Source organism: Pteropus alecto, unplaced genomic scaffold, assembly GCF_000325575.1.
Source record: "Pteropus alecto unplaced genomic scaffold, ASM32557v1 scaffold20, whole genome shotgun sequence".
NCBI lineage: Eukaryota > Metazoa > Chordata > Mammalia > Chiroptera > Pteropodidae > Pteropus > Pteropus alecto.
This window is the reverse complement of record NW_006436298.1, coordinates 35,319,611-35,340,683: the sequence shown is the minus strand read 5'-3', so window position 1 is coordinate 35,340,683 and position 21,073 is coordinate 35,319,611. Positions and strand designations below refer to the sequence as shown.

The window sequence follows — 21,073 nt, the reverse complement described above, 5'->3', positions numbered from 1 at the left end:
AGGAATGAGCAAATTGTTGGCAGAACGTGAATGAGGTCACCACAGACCTGGAGAAGGGAGCAAAGATACCTAACCAATGGGGGAGTCTGAAAGAGTACAATCATCTATCTTCTCATTAAAGCCCAATCCTTCCATCACTCCGGTTGCTTAGTTTACAATTCCTCTTGCAGAGAAGTTTCACACTGGAAAGCAATCACATACACAGTGGGGTAAGATTTAGACTTTTTCTGCTGCTTTTCTTTTAAACTGATTTTAGCTTTAATGTATTAGAATCAAACAGAAGTTAATCTTACTGCCAGGTATAATTCTTAAAGGGAGAAGGTCCTTGGCATGGTGAGCTTCTGCAGGCAGAAGTCTTTTCTTGGCTTGCCTAGCTTAACTTACCCTTGAGCTGCCCCAAACTCACCAACCTCCTTATTCCCAGACTGAACCACTTCTATCCCCCATGAAGCACAACCCTTGGCATGCCATTCTAAAACTCCCACCTTAAAAGCCCACCTGGTTGGTATTTTGTGGTACTGATAAACACCTGCAGACTATGAGAAATGAGAAGCCAAAAGAAGGAAAGTAACACTATGGTGTTCCTGATAAGCTCATTGATACATATTCTACTTCTCACAAAAACTCGGGCAAACTAGATATTGCTATTTTTATTTTATTTGAATATTACTAAATACTATAGCAGGAATTACAGAATGAAACTAGTGTAGAAAATTCTGGATAAAAACTGAAATGGGCTTTTATAAGGTCGAATTTGACCCAAAGTAGGAGAGTAAAATGAAAAGGGAGAGAAGAAAGGAGTGAGTCTTAAAGCCTACGCAACTTCCTTCCCTCTTGGGAAGTGGTGTATGGTACCTAAGGCATGATCTGAAGATGAAGCCTTATGATGGCATGTGAGGGAGAACGACCAGGTTAGTCTAAGCCATAGAGCCTCTAAGAGAGTCTCTCATGGTAGGTTTTCTCCAAGGGCACAAGGAGAGGCAGTTGCCTTAGTAACAAAGAGGGAGCTGAAGAGGTACCAATTACTGTTGTGTAAACATGTCAGAGATCCAGCTGACAGAGACCTGAAGGAAGTAATGCATAAAAAGAAGAAGGGTGGAATGGGAGTAAAGGCATCGTATTACTGCTGTTTTCTAGGTCACTCATGGCTGGATACTTTAGATATTCTCACTCTCTTAGAAGACACACCCAGGTGATTCCCTGGATGCCAAAAGCAGTACAGCGAGAAAATGTGCTCCCATTATTGCCATGCTGTTATCATACTGAATTCAAAATGAGAAGTTAGGTCATTGTAGCTTTATGAAAGCTGATCACTTTTGTAATTACCAAAGAGGACAGTTGAATGAATTAGTTTTCTTTAAAAGACATATTTATGAATTCAATAGTACTATGTCAATAGTCCCACCAAAATATTTCTAAATCTGTATATATTTTTGTTACCATAATTGATTTGTTAGCATTTTTCTTATCGAGTTATTTTAGTCTACTGTGGTCATTTTTTAAAATTCTCGATCAACTTCCTCATAACCGTGCCCAAAACAATAATTTTGAAATTATTCCCAATAATCTGTTACTGATTACGGGATATTAGTGAACAGGGCAGGATGAAAAGTTTTTATCTTTTCCTCACATAAATGAGAACAGAAACAAGAAATAGCAGTTTGAGGCAAGCAATTACCCAGAAAGCCAATCCAATTTCTTTTATAATTTTTAATTACACAAGCAATTTAAGAAATATTTTCCTCATAAAAATTTCAATAATACAAAGCAAAAGTCCCCAGTTAACACAATACCCAAACCTGCTTTCCTCTTCAGAGGTATCCACTCTATTTATTTGGTATATGCCATCCAGAACTTTTTCTATCTGTTTCTATTCATATATCGACAATCTGAATGTTATTTAACATACCTGATATCATATGTTTTCTTTACTTAATATATCTTTGAGATATAATTAAGTCAAAACATACTAATCTACTTCCTCCTTTTTAACTACTACATATTTTTATCAGGATAACATTAACTATTTTAACAAATAAATCCCAAAATGTCAACAGCTTAAAACAGTAGAATTTTAAGTCCTATGCACCTGCCAGTCTAATGAGAGTAATATAGGTCAACAAGTAGTTTTCCTATATTCAGGAACCCAATCTTCTTCCACTTAATTGCTGGTCTCCTAGGGTCTTGAGATTATCTGCATCCGGTTAGTGGAAAAGCATGCAGAAGGTACATTTACTTTTAAAAGCTATAGCCTAGAATCGACCCACATTACCTCCATGAATATTACCTAATAACTTCAAGAGAGAATTAAAAATTGCTAATTTAACTATTCAAACAATGGTAGGCTGTCTTTAGTTTTTGTTCCTACCAGTGAAACTGCAGTGAATGACTTTGTACCTGCCTTTGTAAGTACATGAACAATTATTTCTCTAGACAGTGTTGTATATAAACAATGGCTCAAAGAATGTGCACTTTTCTTATCTTAATGGAGACTGACAGATTGCTCTCCAGAAAAGACTATATCAACGCATACTCCAACATTGTTTTTTGCCACTAATGCTAGCTGTTATCAATCCTTTACATTTCACCAACGCAATAAATAGACATGATTTGTAATTGCTCTAATTGCATTTCCAAGATTTCATAATTATGTTGAGCTTCTTTCAATATGTATGTTGGTTATTGATATGCGTGCATCTGTGAATTGATTAGTCATAACTTTTGCCAATATTCTGTTTGGTTGTAGGTAAAACAAGATGTTCAAATGGAACTACAGTTTAGACTGGGGCCATAAAACACGGGACCAACCCCAACTAAATTACAAAATAGGTTGTGAGAAAGCAACAGCAGGACTTCCAAAGTAGGCGGCTGAGAATCAATTTGGGATATTTAGGTGAACACCCACCTCTAATCCATAAAAGAACTTGGAGAGGCTGAGAAAGAATGAAAATATTAGAAATTTCTCTTGCTCACACCAGTGAAATGGTTAGGGAAGATGTCCTCCCCTAACCCAAAATAACTCATGTCTCTTGGAGCTTGGGGACAAAGGGCCCTGCTATCTCAATCACTCCTGAGAATCTAGAGAGAAGTAACTGTGTGGGTAGCCAGCCACTCTGCAGGCAGAAGAAAGAAAAGGCAATCTCTCCCCAGAGTTTCATGGAGCAGAGCATGTATGTGATTTCTCTATATGTGAAGTGGTCTATGCATAGGGAAGAGGCTGTCTTAAATCCTATACCAAAGGCCACTTGGAGAGGTAATGTAACCATTACTAGTAGAAAGAGACTGGAAGTTTATTAGTACAGGCCTAGTGGCTGAGGGAGGAATAAAAAGTAACTTGCCTAAAGAATTTGTATACCATTATCAAGATGGACTACAGGAGAGCAATCTCAGTGATGGGGTGGGAGAGTGCTCCAAAAACTCCACACATGTGCCCCGCATGGTGCCAGTGACAACACATGACAATCCTTCAGCAAGAATGTATATGCATACTTCTTACCTCCCATCCTTTCCCTAATTTCAACCCTGGAAGAGCCACAAGCATCTCAGTAAATGGAAGAAGAAGGAAAAAGCATAGGTTGAGAATACTGGACTTAAGGGGAAAGATAGTCCACACGTTAACTCCTGTGCAGGCTGAGTTAGAAGTTTAAGCCTTTTACATCATCTGTCCAGTTTAAAAACCTCAAGGATAGTAAGTAGCAAGGAGACCAAGTGAACAAAATAGGGAGATCTTCCAAACTTGCCAACTCAAGTTTTAACACTAAATTTGTACCAAATTTTGATGTGTGCTGAATTTCATGAAGACAGAATGGTACTAAAGAGAGGAGACATGTGTGTTGGTTTGAAACTGTGATGAGAAGTTCGAAAAGAACAAAGAGCAGCTGGCTCCTCTCGAGGAGGGAGAGGGCCGCTTTCTGCAGTGACTTATTGGGAAGGCTCATTCTGCCTCTAGGTCCTGTGAAAACAGAGAAAAAGAACTTATCTTAAACAACCTAAGAGATAAGAATTTTCTAAAAAGTACAGAATCAATGATTATCTGAATTCAATGGACACACAGTGTCTGCCTATATTAGATATCCTTCCGGCTTGATTTAGCGTGTCCTTAAATGAGTTAATACATTTAAACTTCTTAGAAATGTGTCCAGCATACAGTGACTGCTCAATAAATAATATTATTACCATTGTTAATATTATTAAAAATAATCAGATTCTGTATTCACAAATATTATCTAGTAGATGATTTTATTCAATGCTCATTGAGTTGTGATGCAATTTTGTTAAATAAAAATTTTCATTGTTGTTGTGTCCTGGGGGGGAAGCATCTGTCTATGTGTGTCTGTGTGTGTCTGTCTCTGTGTATATATACACAAAATTTCTAATGATTACCGAAATAAAACAGTTGAAACTATATTATCAAAACAGAACGCGTAATTCTGAAAGGTAGAGTATCACGTCACTGTGAGAGCCAGGTGTTGAAGTTAACATTATACCCCAAAGCCATCTATTCTTCCCTTGTAATTTTGTGTTTAAAATAGCCATAAAAGAGTGAATATAAAGTAAAGCAAGCTGGAAAAAGCTTTACTATGGGTAACAAGTAGCCCAGGCATGATAACCTCATGCAGGGAGAAGTGATCTAAAACAAGAACACTATAGTGGTGCCGAAATAGTCTTGGGTGCAGACGACTGACAGTCTCCAGCTAATCACGAGTTTTCCGCAATCGATGGCAGTAAAACCCAACTTTGTTTGAGTCACCCTCTCCCAGGGAAAAGGATCTGGACAGAGAGGCTTCTAATGACTTCTTGCTCCTATGGGCGCAGCTTAGAGCTGATGGGCAGTGCCAGGAACAAAAAGCTTGATAATGGACTTGTCCTATGAATTTGCTCTTTCACTTTGCTTGCCAAAACTGCTAAAGAATCCCTTGGAATTCTCAAAGCCTTCCTGGGAATTGAGACCAGTCTACCTAACTGAAGTAAAAAATGGCACTGATTTATTTAGTACTATCCATTTTAGGAAAAGTAGTATTAATCAGCATAGCCGCCTTTTCCAGGTAATTTTTTAAAAATCCCTACGATGCCAGAAATTCAAGTTCTTAGAAACGACTTCCTGGAAACCACACATACAAGAAACTAAATGTTTCCCACATGTGTCTAGGAGGTAAGTATTGTGGGGAAAGACAGGGGACTAAGGCACCAGCCACTACAAGATTTAACTCTAGCGGACTAGAAGTCACATAGTAGGTGCTTCCTTAAAACTAATGTCCCAGATGTACTGTTTGATCCATAAGGGCTATATTTTCTTAATACTTTATATTTCTCAGCATAAACTTGCTACCAGATAATTCATAAGTAGTAATTAATTTCTCACAGTTTTGCAGGTGGGAAAATTGAGAATTCTTACTCAGTGAGCATGCAGGCAATCATAAGAGATCCCACAACTTCCAATTTATGAACTCGTTATGTACAGAAAAAGACACTCTTGCCTTTTTCCTTATGGGCTAGAATAGAATTCTGCTCAGTTAGAGGCCTAGCAAAAGCAAAACTGAAGGATAGAAAGTGTGAACAACAGAGAAAATGGGCCTGGTGACCTTTAAATACAGGCTGGAGGGTATCAGACAAGGATGTGGCAAAACCTACGTGTCCCTTCCTCAAGCTCACCTGTGCTGTATTGAGTTGTCAGGTTACAGACAAGTTTCACATGGCAGTGTTATCACAATACCTACCACATATCTAATAGATTTTTTGTGAGTATTTGACAAATATTTTTTGAAAAAGAGAAGGAAGAAAGAAAGGAAAGGAAAGAAGAGAGGTAATTAGAGTTAGATGAGGTCACGAGAAACGGTCTAATGGGATTCTTGCACTTATAAGGAGAGACATGCAAGAGTCGCTCCACCCCTTCCTCCTCTTCCTCTCTGTCTTGTGGGGACACAGCAGGGAGAAGGTGGCTGTCTGCAAGCTAGGAAGGAATCTCTCACCAGAACCCAACCATGTTGGCACCCCGATCCTGGAATTCCAGCCTCCAGGACTGTGAGAAAATAAATTTCTGTTGTTTAAGCCCCCAATGTACAGCATTTCGTTATGGCAGCCCGAGCTAACACACATGCATATGTGTAATTCAATCCTAGACAAACCATAAGTCTTTTTTCTTCATTTCTCATCTGGAATGCCCTTCCTAATACCCATCCCCCTGCTTACTGCATGCCCATACAATACACACACACTCCCATTTAAAACCATACATAGTTTTCATTTCACCACCCTCTAAAACTTCTCAGATCCCTTCCCAGTCAGCATAAATCTGCCATATTTTGGCCTACCCAAAGCCCAAGGTACTATAGAATTGCCTCTTTTAGATCTACGGGCTATTCATGACAGCATCTTACTGTGACCCTCACTAGACTTCGAGCCCCCAGAAGGCAAGGGTGTGAGCCCCACTCATCTTTTATTCTTTGTCCTGCCTAGCATCACATCGGACTTCAAGCAAATACCCAATAAATATCTGCTGAATTAAATGGAATTGACTATTGGGCACTTTACAGTCTCTAGATGAGCCCCTTTCCAGCCAGAAAAGGAACTGGAAAATCCCAACAGGGTTTGCATGCAGGCTTTCCTCTAAAATTTAAGAAACTGCCTGCAGACTCCACCAGCCTTCTGAGCATCAAGAAATCGATGACAACAAATGGTGTTGTCAAAGGGCCACGTCACAGGGGGGCACACACACTAGAAGCACCAACGGATGGTGCACCGATGCAATGCCCACAGGAGCTTATCACAGCCACCTCCACGTGGCCCCCCGCACAGAGCCAGATCAGGTTCGGACAGAGGGCAGCTTGCTGATTTCTGTCCTCACTCCTAGAGTGATGTCTGTGTCTGTCAATAAGGGGAGGAAGGGTAAATTATCTCAGTGCTGGGCTACGAGGCATAGAGAGGAACAAATAGCCACTTGTATTCTGCAAGATAAGAGAGGAAGAAGAATGGCAGAACAAGAATAAAAGACTGGCCAGCCAGGGGTGTACAAATGAGCTATGCTGCAACCATGCAGAGAAGAAAGATGGAGAATGACTCACTACATGTGGAATGCATCATTCATTTTAATCACCACAGGCAAGTAGAACTATCCAGTGTTAAAATATGAGGTGGGTATAACATCACTAGCCTTGCCATATAGACCTTAACGTGCTGGCTAAGAATTGGAACCCTGAACTGAATTATAATCTCAGAAACATTCTAATCAGTGCTTTAATGAAGTACTGTGATATATGATCAAGCTCTTCCCCTCAGTACCCTGTTGTTTTGCCTTCTTACCCCTACCTCTACCCCCACCCTCCAATCCCTCTTCTCTCCCCTACTGTGAGGGCCATCATTCCTTCTGAAACAGCTAGCTCAGGTAATACAGCAAAAAGATGAAAGTCTTGAGAAAGATATGGCAACCCTCAGGCAGAAAGATTGAATGGAAAAGGAGAGAAAAAGAAGAGAAACAAGCAGTGAATCTAAGGCCTGAGAAAGCTACTCTGACAGTCTCATTCCTGCATTATCTTTTGCCTGGCAGCTGCAGCTGTTCACCCACTTTCATCCCTGACATAAACAGTCCATATCTGCAATTACAAGCGCCCGGGGAGCAAGCATTAGTATGCTGCATACAGTCTGGGAAAAGTGTAATGCTGGGCTTCTTCCTGCCTTAGAAGTCCCTCACAGACATTCTTAGGAACAAAGGGAAAAAGGATACAGAAAAGCCGAGCATCTGTCGGATGCCAGAACCCACGTCTGAAGCATGGGGTCAGGCTTTGAGCAGTGGCAGTATCACAGCCAATGAGGTTTATGTAAGGTGCGTTTAATGCTAATTGAAGCATGGGGTCAGATGGTGGGGTCGGATGGTGGGGTCAGATGGTGGGGTCAGATGGTAGGGTCAGAGGCAAGGTGAAGAGCAGAGGAGACGAAATGCAGTTGGTGGCTGAGACTGATTTTTTTTAAAATCTGTCTTAAAGAATTAATCACCTACTAAAGACCTTTGTGCTAATTTGGGGGGTAAGTAAAATGATAATAGTGGGGCAACTCAGTCCAAAGCCAAGCATACGGGGGAAGAAAAAGGAAAATAAAAAAGGAAAACTATTGGATACTCTCTCCTCTTTGCTCTCATATTATCTATCAGTTGGTATTTTTTTATCACATCCTTGCCTAGTTAAAATAACATTACCATTGCAGCCAGAATAGAGCAATTGAAGGTATCCCACTCAAGTTTAGATTGGTCTTAATAAAATCTAGCCCTCTAAGCATCTCAGTTTCCTGCAGTAACTAAATCTTAAGAGGACTATGGGAAACTTTGTTTTTAAAGTGAACCAATTAGAAAATTACATAAAGGAAAATTGATAAGAAATAGATCAGAATCTAAATGTCCAATAATAGACGACTGGCTAAATAAATCATAAAATGTACATTTAATAGAATACTATGCAACCAGGAATTTAGTTCTATAATTTTGAGCTAGTGACATATATCCACAAACACACTTCATAAGGAAGCCGTGACAGCGTGGGAGTCTCTGAAGCTTACAAACCGAAGTTTTATTTGATAGGAAGTAGAAGCATTTCTGGCCAGGATCAGAAGACAGTCAGTCCCTGGTTCTATATTTTGTGGGTGTATGCCTGCACAAACACACAGATATTGATGGGCCACTTAAAACAGTTAACCTAATTCCTCACTGAGGGTCAGAGTCCTGGCTCTGATAAACTTTGGGAGATGCAGCAAACAGTACTAGTTTGCTTTTGCAATATCTATTTTCTCTCTTTCCTTACTAACTGAAACCTGATTTTGTTCTAGTGCAACAATCTGTCCCGCTAAAAAGAATAATAATTATTAAAAAAAAAAAAACTTTTCCCGCCTTCCTGGCACATAAGCTTGTTCTGACCAATGAGATCAAAGTGGAAGGTACTGAATAGGAGTTCCAGGAAAGCTCTGTAAAAAGGAACAACCTGTTGGGGTGTACCTTTGCCCAAATGTGGTGCTGAAGTGGAGTCGTCATCTTGTGACCATGAGGCAGCAAGTGTAAGGTCAAAATCCACATGATGAGGGCAACCGAGCAGGAAGACAGGGAGCACCTGGCTCCCAGTTGTTACTGAGTCACAGTACCTGCTCTGTGCCATCTGTCTCCAAACTTCTTGTCACATACAAAGAAAAAAGAATAAGAAAATAACATATTCTTTCAGTTTTCTCTGATTTGCACCCAAATCTATTTCTAATTTTTATAGGAGGTGTCAATTAAAAACTGGGAGAATTAAAATCCTTTTCTCCCTTCACCTCATCCCCAACAAGAAGAGGCAAGTGAAAGTTGGTTGATTAGCATACCAAGTCAAATACTGTCCCCCACAAACCTGTATCTACTCAGAACCTGTGAAGTGACCTTATTTGGAAACAGCTTTCTGTATAGCTGTAATCAAATTAAGATGAAGTCACACTGGGTTAGGATGATAGAGAAAAAAAGTGAAAAATAAAGATACTGATAAAAAATCAAGTACCGATAGAACTCCTCAATCAGAGAGAAGCTTAAAATTAAAATTAAAATTAAAATAATTTAACTAGAACCAACTATATTTCACTGATGTTTCCATATCCAAGACTGAGTGTGTAATAATCCAATACTTTACAAAACAATAATTACAAACCATAGATTCTAAAAAATAGGGCTCATAAGAGAGAAAATATCCCTTCTTCAGCATGGGTTTAAGTAATGTGAACTATAAAAAAATGAATGCTGATCTTCAGATGCACTTGACAAATAAGTCCCCCAATCTAAGAAGCCACAGGCTGGCAGTTCTCCCTGGTAGAACAGTAGCTTGAACTAGAACAGAAGGACTTATACTCATCTACAGTTATGGGACAGGAGTCCCCTGTGAAGCCTGTGAATCTGTGTGTTAATGAACATTGATATTCATCCGCCTGAAATTCTAGACTGCTAGACTCAGTAGGAAACCAACAATTGAGAGTTCTCTGTGGCTGGATAGCATTTTCTGAAGGTAAGCAGTGGGCTGGATGGCCTGACAGGACTAAAAGGGAACTAATTAAAGGGGTCAGAAGGACCCTCATGAACTAAACCAGGACAAGCATTATCCAAACTTCATGAGGCTGCATAGTTCAAATATGTGGGAAGAGAGATGTTTCAGTTGTAGCTGGAAAGCAAGGAGCTGAAAGTGTCCTATTAAAGGGACACCAAAGAGGAAAGGAAAGAGGAGTGAGGTATAAAGAATTATGTTGAATGAGATTTTTCTGCACGTAGAAGATGGAAAAGCCAACAGGATCAGACTTGCTTACACTACTGAGCCCTGCAGAAATTCTCCAGCTCTGGGTCGCAGCCTCCTTCTTCACCTTCTGATATGCATTAGGCTTTCTCCACCCTTTCTGTGTGTGTCTGTCCTCCTTGCTTGATTACGTTATGCTCATCACCTTTATTGTAGAAAGGAACGATGTGAGGCCCAGGGAACCAGTGGAAGGGCCAGAATCAGAAACAGGCTCCCCTGAAGTAGAGTAGTATCCTCCCACCTTTTCAGTTTGCCTCTTTTGTGTCTAATGAGGTGCCTTTGTTTGAAGGATGGAGGCATTGTTATTTACAACCGACATGAAGTTCTCACTGTGAGGAAAAGTCTACAGATGTCGGGTCTCTTATAGATAATAAAAATTGCTTTCCAGAGTAATTAAAGGCTTAAGAATAAAAGTAGGTCCCATGCGAAGAAAATACAGAAAATATAATCCAGTTCAAGCAAAAAGGTTGAGGTAATAAATGCCTTTGCTAGATTTAACATATTCATTTGGCAAGATAAGCTCACTTAATGAAGACCTAGAGGCCATCTCATGTAACATGAAACATTAATGAAGGTCGTATGTATCACCCAAGGCTGAAAGCTGAGAGGATCACAGAAATAGAATATGGAAGAGAAATAATTAACATCAATAATCCGTACCACTTCCAGATGGTCAAACTGAAGGGATCTTTTCATAAGTCAAACTATAAACTATGTAAATGGGTCAGTAAAACACATCGCTAAAGATTGAAGCTAGAGACTACACCCAGCAGAAAACTTCAAATACTTCATAAGCAGTTTCTTACCTGGAACCACGGAGAACTGCAACTACATACCATTTCCCGGGCCGCAGCAACCTATGGATATAAAGGCATCGAAACTTTAAGAAGTTTAAAATCCTCCAGCTGCACTGCTCTATACTCCACATGCATGAAACGGGGTTCATCGGGCTCAGGAATCCTAGTTATTTCTGCCTCAACTTGTCTCCTAAGAGCACGTATGGTTTTTCTTACCTCCAGCTCCTCTTTATTGCAGATGGCTGCCCCAAAAAGCCACCTGAGAGCAGTGCTTGCCTATTGACACTGCCCGATGCCAAAGAGAAAATATTCAAGTTCAAGCTAAGGGTTCCTTGGATTCCTCCCTGTGCCATTCAGTCACCCTGCACCAAAATTTCACCAGATTGGATTATGTGGGGGCAGGGGAATTCCCTCCCCAACCTCAACTTGTGTGATATTATCAGCCGCAAAGCATAGTACATCTCAGACATCTGAGTTTCCTCTATGGGAAGGACTCCCTCACCCTCTGCCTGTAAACCTTCCCTCTTTTAGACTCAGGTCTGTGGGCCAGGAAAGGAGAGCAGTATCTGAAACAAGCGCCATGCTATATTCCCCATCCTCATCTCTCCTGCAGATGCCTACAGAAACCTACTTTGAACAGGCCATGTCCCGCTGGCTCATGCACTCAGGTAACTGAGTGGGCTGTGCATCCCCTACCAGTCCATCAGACATGTTTCTTATGTTCTGAATTCCAGCAATGCTCACAGTTCAGTCTGTCAGTCAGTCGTCAGTCAATCGGCAAATACTAATTAGAAGTCTACCCTATACCATACATTAGAAGTGCAATAATGAACAAAAGTATACCTGGTCTCTGTATTCACAGAGCTACAATCTAGTGGGAGAAGCAAACATTATGCAAAGAATGATACAAATTGATATAAATGCACAACTGCCATGTGAGTAATATACCTGGTGCTGTGAGAGAGCACACATAGAGGAAAACTATCTACTCGCGGAGAGCAAGGAAGGTTCCTGAGGAAGGGATTAAAGAGTTAACAGGATGAGGTGAGTGGGAGGAGCACTTCAGCCTGAGGGGAGAGAACAGCAGAAGAAATTCAATGTCCTGAAGGAATATAACCTCAAAATAGTACTTTCCCCCTACATGTTGATTTGGTTAACATTATTAACTATAAAGCACTGTGAAAAGTACTGGGTAGCACTGTGTAATTAATAAAAGAAAAAGATATAATCTTTGATCCCAAAGGGCTTAAGTGCTAATAGAGAAGACAGGAAAATTAACTTTTATTGAATTATGACAACTATCATGAGAAAGGGAATAAAGGAGCTTCAGACTAAAGGGTCAGGCAAGATTTCCTAGTGAGAGGTCCCTGAGGGAAAGACAAAAAGATGGGATTTCCAGGAAGAGCAAAGAGCCTGGGGAAAGGCACAGAAGCATGAAACTGCAGGACCTACTCAGAGAACCACCAGAAGCTGAGTTTGGCTGATGAGAAGGATGCAAGCAGGTGTAGGCCAGGAATGTGACAGGAGATGAAGCTGGACAGGAAGAAAATCTGGAGACTCTAAGAGAAGCCACGTGTTGAGTTAAGGTATCAGAACTTTGTCAAAAAGGAATAAGGAGAGAATAAGGATTTTTAAAAGAAACTGTGAATGATTTTCTTTTATTTCATTTTGCTTTTTTCTCTACTGCCTCCAACAGTGAAATGTACTAAGATTTCAAAAGAAACCCAAAACCCATAGTGATTGATCCAGATTCTACTTTGTCATTTTCACAGGTTTATTTCTCCTGCTAGATGTTAGCACATAAAATCCCCAAGTGTTTTTCAATGTATGTTACATTTCCTTCAGTTTAGTAAATCAGAGAGTTTATTTGCTTTCATTACACTGCTTTGTGTTTTGGTGGGCAGTAAGCCATTCCAGCATTGAGCTAAAATTAATATTTTTAGCAATTTTGTAGTAACACGTGTGATACAGATAGATGATAAATAGAGAGCAGTTTTTTTTAATATCATGATTTATTTATCAAACAGTGAAAATGAAATAGATAATTAAAAAATGATAGCTCTTACTCTTAAAACAAGCTGAACATCTTAGAATATAGATCTTTTTTATATTTTAATATTATGTCTGACACATACAAAAGATTTTATTAGCACATTTATATTGTAAAGCATGATATATTAAACTCTCATGAATCTACTAGCCAATGAACACATTATGAATAAGTTGCATCAACCTACGTATTTCTCCTCTATCTCATCTTATCCTACTAATCTAGAATAAAGCATTATTCTGATTTTTTTTATCTTTGCTTTTTAAAAATAGCTATATTAAATGTATGGCTAAACATATTGCTTATTTTTTGTTTGAACATTATCTTAACAGTGTCATAAAGTTTATGGTCTTGTAGAATTTTTCTTTTTTACACCACATTAGATTCATATGTTACTGAGTATAGCTATGGATCATTCATTTTCACTGCTATATAATATTCCATTCTGTAAATGTAGCACAATTTATACATTCATTCTCTTGATAATGGATTCTAAAGAATTCAAGTTCTTGGCTATTACAAACTGTTTTCTATGAGCCTGCCCCTGGGCACGTGTATAAGAATTTCCCTGGGGTAGATATTAGGTATGAAATCACTTAGTTACATAGTGTTTCCACGTTCAGGTTTCAAGATAATCCCAAATTGTTTTCCAAAGTGATTTTCTAAATTACCCTTTGAAGACCATTATATAAAAATTCCTATTGCTACATACTCTCTTCAATACTTTGTGAACAAGGACAGTGGGAATAAAAAAGAAAAAAATAGGCTGTATTTAGGAGATAACACATAAAGATGTACTGGGCAAAAAGGAAACGTCAGGATGACTCAATATTTACATATTAATATTTACCGATATAAGTATAATATTTGAATTTGATAATAATTTTTATTTCTTTGATTGATGAAGAGATTAAACACCTTTTTTAGATTTATTGCCCATACACTTACAAGTCATTTGCCCATTTGTATATATTGTCTGCATGTATGTTTCCTATTGAATGGTAGGAGTTTTTTTAATATATTCTGGGTATTAAACTTTTGTTGGATATACATATGTATAACAAATGTACTCTAGTAACGTTGTCGTTTTACTTTTTTATGATATTTTTTTTGGTAAACAGAAGTAATTAATTTTAATAAAGTTGAATTAATCACTTTTTTAGAACTTTTTATACTTTTACCAAAACCTTCCTTACCCAAAGAAAAATTTTTTTTAATTCTCCTACATTTTCTTCCTAAAGTTTTTTCTTTTCTCAAAAGTCCTTATCTATTTAAGTTGACTCTTGTGTATAGCATGAGGCAGAAATTCAATTTCAATTTTTTGAATGGATATCCAGTTATCCCAGCACTTTTTATTGAACAATTCTTCCTTTTTCCATTGATCTTCAGTGCTCCCTATGCTAGATGTTTTCTATGGCTCTTGGCACCCATTGATTTCCCCTCCTGTATTACAAGTGCTGAAAACCTAAAAATTGAATTTTCCAAACTTCTTTTCCAGCAAGGTTTGAGATACAGTTTATATGCTGTCTGAGAAATGCACTTATGCAAATTTGGGCAACAGGAGAGAGGTAGAAAAAAATGTATTCCTAGCGACAATGACAGAGGAAACACAGACTTGAGGAGATAGGTTTTTCAGGAGCCAGACGGACTCAGAATCTCCATGTCAGTCACCAGTCTTGGGGCTGCAGTTCAGGAAGGCACTGTCCTCAGTAGGAGTGTCCTAACATTTGCTGACGTCTGCATAGCAGCCAAATATTCCTGACTTTCTGGATGTTTGTAGCAGTGCACTGTAAAGCCAAAACCATGCCTGCACCCCTTCCAGTCCTTTAATAATTTTCATATCTCTATTTTCCTGTTTTAAATCCCTCGTGCTTGAAATACTGAGTAGTTTCTGTTTTCCCTATTTCACCCTAAGAGCTAGACCTCTGTCAGTAATCACAATTCCATTTACAGTGGCCTTTTCCTGGGTTTTCTACCATGTATCTATCATTGGTTGACTTTTTTGTCCACAAGGCGATAACACACTGCCTTAATTATGGCTTTAGATAAACCTTGATATCAATAAAGCATATCTGTCCACCCTAATCTACACAGATGTTTTGATTGTTCTTAGCTCTTTGTTATTATACATCTGTTTTAGGGTCATCTTATTACATTCATTAAAAAGGTCATAATTTTTATTGGACTTGTACCAAATCCATAAAGTTTTCGCAAAATTAACACAGATCCACATTTTAGAAGTATCATTCTATGTGTATTATTAGGTTTAGTGGGGTCAGAATGAAGGGAAAAAAAGACCGAGTCAAAAACTATGTAGGCAATTAAGTGAAATAAAGCAATGACAATGACGATAAAGAGATGTATGCTATGTTTAGGGTGTACATTCAAGGATGTACGGATTAAGAAGGAATATTAAGGAATGACTCTGGTTTCCTTCTGGGTGTTATTCTTTAAGATAAATACAGAAGCAGCCTACTTAGGAAAAAGGACAATGAGACTAGTTTGGAGCACGCTGAGTTCTGGTAACTAAGAAATATTCAAGTATATGTGAGTGTGAAATCCTACAGAGGGGAACGAGCTGTGTATACTTAGAGTTATGAGTCAGCCATATGCAAGCGGCTATGGAAGTCAGTGTGGAGACTTCCCACACACGGGAAAAATCTTTGAGAACACTGTCATTTTGAGGGATCACATGAAAAGGAGACCATGAAGGAGGCTGCGAGGAGATTCCAGAGACATAAGAGGGAAACCAGAGGAGAAAAATGTTATGAAAGTGAAATGAAGAGCGGGGCTAAGAATGAGGAAATTGTTAACATTGCCAAATAAAGAAAAAGAAATATATACACTGGATTTACTAATATGAAGTTAATTGGTAGAAATAATTTTATTGCTGTATCGGGGACAGAAAGTAAATTGCTTACAGTTGAGCAGTAAATAGCCAGTGAGGAAGGGAAATGGAAAATGTAAATGGCTCTTTGAGAAGTTTGGCTGCAAAAGAAAAGAGATATACAACAGTAGCTAGAGGGTGATAGAGGTGCAGAGGATTTTTTTTTAAAGAACATGTTTATATGTTGAAGGGAGCAAACAAAATATAAAGTAAAGTGGATGACTTGTGGCCCAGGGACTCTGCCAAGTCAGAAGATAAACTCCAATGCAGGTGGTTGGGTAGATGAATTAGACTTTGGCAGCAGGAGGGACAGTCTTTCATAGAAAATAGGAAATACTATGAAGGTATGGGTCCCGATAGAAATACATTTTATAGGTGGGTTGGAATTGTGGATGTGGGAGTAAATTCTTGTTTTTCTGAATGAATAAGAAGGCAAGGTCACACGCTGTGAGCAGGAGCAGGTGGGCCAGAGGAAGGAAAAGTAGTAAAAGTTTGGAGTAGCCGTTGAGACAAAAGGGAGAAATAGCTGTTTAGCTTCATGGAGAATGACTCCAGGCAATTCTGAGAGTCTAGCTAAGGTGTAAGGGTTTGTCCAAGCTGCCGGATGATTTTCTCCAGTAGAGCGTGATACCATGGGACAGCTGGCTTCAGTTTATCCCATGTCCTCTGTTTATGACTCGCCACATTCAAGTGAAATTAGGTACATGCCATATAATCTCACTTGACTTTTATTGCAAATTGGCACATGTTGAGTGGCCACTAAGATTGCCAAAACTAGACTCACAGGAAGAAAGAGAAGAGAGATTGAACAATAGTTTGTAGCAGGCTAAAAAGGCAAAAGAATGAATGTGTAGGAAAATATTCTATATCTTTGGCTGCTCTGGGCCACACCAAAAGGCAATGATTGACATGTGGCTAGGACCAACAATTATCCTTTTAATAAGGTTAGCAAATTAGACAACATTATTACTAATGACAACTGAAAAGCATGCAGGAAAAACCACTATCCAAAGATAAATTTGTACAGAATGGTGATTAACCAACTCCAGCCAACCGATCACATATCCTGATCTTTAAGAAACTTAATAAAACTGTAGACATATTGATTTTGCTCTTACTCTAGGCAGAAATATGCCAAGAATATATACAGAAAATAAATAATCCCGAGCTTTCTTAAGAAAGCTAAAGCAAATGTGGAGTTACAGGCTCTCAAAGTGAATCCGGGAATAGGGCTGGTTCAGCATGCAGCTAATATTATAAAGATTCATTACCAGGTGCTTGTGTTAACAAGGATGAAACACCTCTCATATGACCTGGAGATTTTTTTCCTCTAAAATGTACTCAGGAGAACGGAGACAGAAGAGCAAGTTATTACTTGATGTACTGATAAACCATGTGTGAAGTAGAGATCCATCAGATGCCCCGTGAGAGGCAATTCTAGAGGATTCCAGGGGAAATGGTTTGATACTTTGTTAATCACTGAGACTCCAACAGCACAACTGTTATTAGAAAATGTGAAGGGTTGGGCGGAAATTTCCAGAGGGGAGCTGTGATGCGCCTTTGTTGTCCTGAATGTGAGGTCGACAGGCATCTGTTGCAGCGGCCAGTGGGACAGTACTGGCTGAGCTGGTCACCAGTCGCTGCAAATTAAAAGTTGTTTCCCAGCTCACAGGGACAGCGAAGTGGCTAGAAGAATGCTTCTCTGTTTGTTTTATCAAGAGCATATGTGAACTGCAATCTACAGTGGAAATTAAGGAGAAAACAAATACAAGAATATAGGGAGGAGTCAGACCAGTTGAGAGGCTAGTGGTAAAAGAAATGTGACTCAGGAAAGACAAAGAAAAAAGAAATTCCTTTGTCTATTCTACTTGGCCCTCTCTCCTCTTTTCTTCACTTTCTTTTGTTGTTGTTGTTGTTGTTATGGGCAAATTCCCTGTTCTCCCATGTGCCAGGAGGGAGTCATACGGCAAAAATATTTCCAGAACTTTTTGCCAACTCCATCTGCTCCCCCTGGAAGAAGGAGGGATGATTTATCTACTTTATAGATACTCACCTCTGAGTAAGATAGGAATAGATGGGAGCATCTTCAATCTGAGTACATATTATGGAAAACTCCTATAACAAACGTCATATTTAATTAGTGACATGTTAAAAACTTTCTTCCTGCCTAAGATCAGGAACAAAACAACAGAAATTTATTTCTCACGGTTCTGGAGGTTTAGAAGTCCAAGATCAAGGTACCAGGAGGTTGGTGTCTAGTGAGGACTCACTGCCTGGTTTATACACAGCCATCTTAACTACTGTGTCTTCAATGACAGCAAAGGAGCTGTCTGTGATCTCTTTTATGAGGGCACTAATCCCATTCAAAAGGGCTCTGCCCTAAAGACCACCCAATCATCTCCCAAAGGCCCCTCCTAAAACCATCATATTGAGGTTTAGGTTTCAATATATGCATTTGGAGGGAGGGATATAAACATTCAGTCTATAGCAGAAAGAAATAAAACTGTTCTTATTCACAGATGATATAACCATGTGCATTGAAAACATCTTAAACACTCAACAAATAAATTTAACAATCTTTCTCAATGTAAACAATATTAAGAACCAGGAAATTACACATGTATATGTATATGCAGCATAAATTAGAAAAGTTTTTTCTTAATCAGAGACTTTACAATAACACCAAAAAATCCTCAGATGTCTAGGAATAAATTAAAGAAAAAGTAGGTAAAACCCATACAGAAAAGTGAAAAACATGGAGGAATTTAAGAACACTTAAATGCATAGAATATATCACATTTATGAATTGATATATTCATATTATAAAACTTCATTTCTTCCCAAACCGATTCAGCACAATCTCAATTAAAAGTCCAGCTCCTTTGTAGAAATGGCAAAGGCCAAGAATAAGACTATCTTAAAGAAGAACAACAAAATGAGATGACTTATAGGACCAGATATTAAGACATTATAAAGCTTCAGTAATTAAGAGAGCATAGTTTGGGCACACATATAGACAATTAGACACCAGTGAAACAAAATAGAAAACCCAGAAGTAGACTCACATTTAGTTGATAAAAGTGCCACTACAATACAAAACAATAGGAAAAGGATGGTCTCTTAATAAACAGCATCAGATCAACTGTATTTACATATGGGGTAAAATGCACCTTTACTCCACTACATATCATATGCAAAAATCTATTCCTATATATGAAAGATAAAATAATAATTCTGGAAGAATATATAAGAAAATATTATGACCTTGGGATAAGCAAAGATTTATTAAACAAGACACAAAGAAATTAATAGCCATAATAAAAGACATTGAAAAATAGAACTTCTACGACCATGTCACCCTGAATGTGCCCAATCTCGTCTGATCTCGGAAGCTAAGCAGGATCGGGCTTGGTTAGTACTTGGATGGGAGACCACATAGGAAGACCAGGTGCTGTAGGTATTGGAAAGGAAAGGAAAGAAAGGGAAAAGGAAAGGGAAAAGGAAAGGGAAAGGAAAAGGGAAAGGGAAGGAAAGGAAAGGAGGGAGGGAAGAGAAAGAAAGAAAAAAAATAGAACTAGATTGAAAACCATGTGGTAGTTAACTACTAAAGCTAGATATATACATATTCTATGAACCAGAAATTCTACTCTTAGAGGTACACCCAACAGAAATGTGTGCATACGTGCATCAAAAAACATGTACAAAATGTCCTTAGAAGCATTATTCATAATAGACCCAAACTAGAAATAATCCAAATGTTCAAACAATAGAATGAATAAATAAATAATGGAATATTATAGAACAATAATAAAATTACTTCTACATGCTGTATGACTTGGGTGGATCTCACAGACATAATGTTGAAAAAAAGAAGCCAGACACAAGAGTACATACTATGTGATTTCATTTTTATAAAACTCAAAAATAGGTTAAACTAATATACTTGTATAAAGACAGAATAGTGGTTAATTTATAGGAGGTATAATTACTTAGTTGACAATGAGAGAGACTGTAGAGGAGGAGTTTATAGTGTTCTTGTTCTTGATTCTGCATATTTCTATTTTTTAAAGATTAATAAAGCTATACACTTAAGATTTATACTTTATTACATATAGTTCATACATCAGTAAAAATAATATGCAAAATTAAAATTACAAACATAAGTTAGATTTTTAATCTCTCTCTATAAGACTCCAACCCCTTCTCATACTCAAACTAGATGAATGAATATGCCACTTTTGCTCTTAAAGAATTATGAAGATTTTTAAAAACCTATATAATAAGTTACTGATTGGTGATATGGGGTATAATGGAAAAAGAATGAAAGATCTCAGCTGAAGTACTTGAATTCTCATCTGCCAGCTTCATGACCTTGAGTAAGTCTTTTGATTTTGTTAACCTCAGTTTCTTCATCTATAAAACACTGGTAATAGTACCCCTATTTCAATATCCTCCCTCAACCAGTCTGGGAAACATTTTTTTTTTCTTTTCACATCTTACCCTAAATTCTTGCTATTTATAAAACCTTTTCTTGTTCATCCAAGCAGACTAATAATCCTTCCCTGCTTCTCCATCTATGCTTTCTGCATACTTACTTTACAGTGTTAGATTTTGTCAGTGCCCATGAGAAGGGAACATCTAGAATCTTCTAGAAGACAAGGATGGTACTTTTTCATATTTTGTATCCCTGGAATCTAGCCTTAAGCCTGACATATCAGCACTAAATAAATATATGAATGAGTACATGAATGAATGAATGTATGCCTTACCTATCTAACTGACTGACTATAACAATCTTGTGGATTGATATGCATGAAAGGAAAATGCTATACAGATGTAAATTATTATAGTTCAATGCATAGGAATAAGCAAGCCACAGAATTATTTCCAGTTTGTCTTATTCATTCGTAAAGGAATACAGAACACACCACTTGATTTTTGAAGAACTATAATAATTGAAAGCATTAAAAAATGTTCTCAGAACCTCACTGAAACTTGTGAACTCTGCAAAGACAGACAACTGACTGAACGAAACAGGAATTCAGTCAGAAGT

General features: G+C 38.2%; 1 pseudogene; it reads left to right on the top strand.

The window, feature by feature from the left end:
• The first annotated feature begins 19,361 nt into the window (after window positions 1–19,361).
• On the top strand, window positions 19,362–19,480 carry LOC112480758 (annotated as a pseudogene).
• The last annotated feature ends 1,593 nt before the right edge of the window (window positions 19,481–21,073 follow it).